The sequence below is a fragment of the Lepidochelys kempii genome, chromosome 13 (assembly GCF_965140265.1).
Source record: "Lepidochelys kempii isolate rLepKem1 chromosome 13, rLepKem1.hap2, whole genome shotgun sequence".
NCBI classification, from domain to species: Eukaryota; Metazoa; Chordata; order Testudines; family Cheloniidae; genus Lepidochelys; species Lepidochelys kempii.
The window spans coordinates 11813015-11817134 of NC_133268.1; the positions used below are offsets into that span (position 1 = coordinate 11813015).

Sequence of the window (4120 nt, forward strand, 5' to 3'; positions counted from 1 at the left end):
TTCTGCCTGTGAAAACTTCCTTTTGAACAAAATTATGCAAAATATGGTGCTGTGCAATTCCGAGTGTAAGTCTTGGTGAACGAGAGGCCGAAACTTGCAATCTGACTATATTCACTAAAGGTAAGTAGATTAACAAGCCAAGTTCAGCGGCTAACCAAATCCATTGAACGATGTTCTATTGAACCAATTCCACCGAATGACGACAGTTTACACTAGCTAATGATTGGCCCCGTTATCCCTCATCAGGGTTTATTGGACACAAAATGTACTGATAACGCCTGGTGCAGGTACAGCATGTTCCTGAGTACTTTTTGGAAGAAAGCCATTACATGTGTGGGGGGTTAGAATGATTTAACAGCTATTCCCCAATAATATATGTATATACAGTATCTTCCTTTTCCATCCTTCTCAACCAGTAAATCTTCACTCTGCATATGAGCTCTTTATTCCTGTTCCCCGATATAAGGTAATTCTTATTTTCCTGCTGATTCCTACTTTTATGTTGCTTTTTTTTTCTTTGCTAGTTAGATGCACGATCCTGTTGTATGTCAAAATCCTGTCATCATTCCAAGAGATGACAGCCGAGTTGATTGTCGTTAGACTCTTCTGACCTCTAACAAATCATTTGCATCTTGACTATAGAGAATGTTCTACTTTTTAAGGAACTTCTTATACTCTTCATCCTGCTCCTAGAACTAAATTTTATGGGCCGGATCTAACGCCCCCCTAAGCCAACGGAAGTCTTCAGTTGGCTTTGAACCAGGCTCTATCAGAGCAAAGTACTGGTCTTGGGGGTTCATTCAACATTTAAAATAATGGCAATAGGGCTATTGTTCTCCTGAGGCACATTTTGGTGCTCATTAGTGTATATAGGGGCAGAGGCACACTTGCATGAGCAAAGCCCTTTCCTTGATCATAGATTCATCAATGTATTTAATATTTCCATACATCAGTTCATACATTATAAAACTAACCCAATTGTTGTATATGAAAGCACCTAAGAAACAAGGGCAAGTTGATTCTTTAGTTAAATGAGATCTGAATTTCACCAAGGTGTATGACCAATATGCAAATAAAAAAGTATTCAACCATTCTTGGCAAGTGGGAGGATATTCAGTCATTTTGCAGAGGGCTTCATTGTCTGATCTCTTAGACTCATAGACTTTAAGGCCGGAAGGGACCATCATGGTTATATAGACTGACCTTTTGCATGTTGCAGGCCACAGAACCTCACCCACCAATCCTGTAATAGACCCCTAACCTCTGGTTGAGTTACTGAAGTCCTCAAATCATGATTTAAAGACTTCAAGTAACAGAGAATCCACCATTTAAAGTAGTTTAAATCTGCAAGTGACCCATTCCCCATGCTGCAGAGGAAGGTGAAACCCACCTCCAGGGTCTCTGCCAATATGACCTGGAGGAAAATTCCTTCCCAATTCCAAATATGTGTCTATCTAGCCAAACATGGAAAAGAAAAGTGTTCACATGTGCACTGAAATGGAGTGTAAAATGAATCATAAATTTTAAAACTATGCATTGGTCTGAAAAAAAAATAGTAGATTAGGACATCAGGCACAAGTGAAAAGGGATAACTGCATTAGCTTTATGATGATGGTCTATAAAATAGTGCATCTGGACTGCAGTCCTACTAATAAAGTGTGCAAATGAAATTAACACGTCTGTACATAAAGTTTCCTTTAAAAAAAAAAGGAACTCAGGATTTCAACAAAATATGAAGGGAGATATGGGCCAATGGGATTGGAAAAACAGGTTTCCTTGAATACAAGGTGTTTGGAGACCTACAGAGTAGGATGCATATTTGGCTCCCAATACCATCCCCTTGTTCCTAGCCACTGTATTTGCCTTAGTATTCTCAACGGCATTCTCAGAAATAGCGTATTGCAAAGCAGTTCCTCATGCACTGAAGATCCGCACCAGAAATACTATTTGTATGTGGTCATAAGACAGTACTTCCAGAAATGGCCTCATGGTGGGGGTATTCAGTGTACTTGCAGATATAATGGTACTGGCATGGTCAGCCTTAAAACTCCTGATGCCCCAAGTGAAGCCAGACTGTAAGAGCGCCATATAAGGTTAGAGATGGGAGAGTTTCAATATATCTGTGCCCCTTGCTGCCCCATGCAACCATGTGTTTCAAGCGCCCCTAAGGCCAGTCTGGGTATTTTGATCTCAGCTTGTCTCTGGATCATTAAGACCTGTATGGATTGTATGCCTCTAACAGCTGCTCTACGTGATGAGTATTGTGAAGCCTGATATTGATGGCACCGTGCAGTCGATGATCGTTGCTGGATGACTGCTGTCTGAGTGCAGCACAAGTGTGGAGTCCTCCAGTACATGCACACACACAAAAGAGATTGGATCAAAATTTAATCAACAGCTTTATTCTGTTCTTCAACTTGTGCTCATTGTTTTGTATCTGTGAGCGTTCTGAAGCCTGGAGTGATTGAGGGGGCTTGCTGTCATCGCAGCTCAGTCTGCTCTTCACGCTGAGCACTTTCTGTTTCTCTGCCTGGAAAATTTCAAATAAAATGTCAGTCTGTGCATCTCATTAATCTGCTAACAGCTAAGTAAAAAATCTGACTGCTTTCAAAATATAACACAGATTTGAAGTTCAAGGATGCAGTTCATCTCTCAATCTATTTTTCTATCTATCTCCAGGCTTGCTATACTGGTATCTGAGCACAAATGAATCGAATGGAGAAAGGAAATGAAGTTACCTTAGTCAACTCCAAAGCAGAAGTCTAAGTATTTGAAGTGAGATAGTGATTAAGTTCAGCTCAAGTCATCCATTCAGATTGACACTGTTGAAAAAAATAGGTTTAAAATGTCAAAGTATGAGTTTCTGGGCTTGGACATCTCAGTCCATTTCCTGTCGGGCATCTCTCCACACATCACAGAAACCATACCACATTTGACACGGATTGGCACCTTTGCTGGCAACTGCAACAGTCTTTGGACTGAGTGAGACCACAGAGACTGACCTATCCTCTTCTCCCTAGATGTGGTGCCCCCAGATCAGGGTTAAAAGCACATGGGTATGGACAAGTAAGAAAGCTTCTGCAACCATGGCTCAGGCTGTATTGTACCTGTTCTGTGAAGGGTATCAGTCTCTAGGTATTGCAACCCAGCAACTTTTGCAAGTGTTAAAATGCACTCAGCATGAAATTTAGCCCTGGGTAGAGGACGACAGGTTATGTACCATTTAAGTGCCACTTAGGATCTCAAAATACATATACAGATATATATATATATTTCTTCACAGTGATGTGTGTGTATAGATGTGTGTTTGTACTTGTGTGTGTGCTGAGTATTATTTATATTTAATTCTTCATCCTTTGCTATTTCTTTTCTTTCTGCTTTTTATTTTAAATGGCATATTTTCATATGCTTTTGGATCCACCTTTGTGTGTACAAAATGTTTACTCAATCTGCATGCACTGTTACTGCCACGGGAGATGCAAATTGGCTAGCACGTACAAATAGCTAAGTAGACATATTTGCATACAATTATCTGATTCTTGCCCAGTCATGGTAATTGCATATGCAAATTAGGTACACAGTTGTGCATGTAAATTTTTGAAAATCTGGCCTCAATAGTTTATTAGGCAAGCTCCACGTTTCCTCTGATAAAATATTGAAGATTAGTTGAACTCCTGTGCCTTTTCAGTATTATGTTTCCTCAGTAAATGTTCTCCACATTTTTATTCCCTCTAGTATTCAAGAAAGGGTTAGTCTGCAAATTTATATATCCATTATTTCAGGGTGTTTTTGATCTTTTCCAAATGCCTCCATTAATCCACTTTAGTTTTAAGTAGGAAAAAATACCTCTGCTTTAATTTTCAGAGGATATTCCACTCCATGTGATTCTGTGTTTTCAGTTGAAACTGCAGTTTCTCAGTGAATTAATTCTAATGGAGCTGAAAAGATTCTTCTACTAACAGATTTCATCAGATGCTAATTTTGATCTGTGAAAGCCAGTCCCCAGTTTGTGTTCTGTCTCTGCTTCCATGCTGGAAATGGACTTCAGCAGTGACTAAAACAAACGTTCTTGAAACCAGCTTCTATCCAACTGAAAACTTCCTGAGTGCAAATGTGGGGA

At 39.7% G+C, this 4120-nt stretch overlaps 1 long non-coding RNA gene across 1 annotated transcript; it reads right to left on the reverse strand.

Moving 5' to 3' along the window:
- Positions 1-2382: 2382 nt before the first annotated feature.
- On the reverse strand, positions 2383-3169 carry LOC140897001 (uncharacterized). The gene is made up of 2 exons (XR_012154662.1): positions 2739-3169; positions 2383-2530 (listed from the first exon to the last, which is right to left on the reverse strand). It is a non-coding gene; the product is annotated as an uncharacterized lncRNA (long non-coding RNA).
- Between the last annotated feature and the right edge of the window lie 951 nt (positions 3170-4120).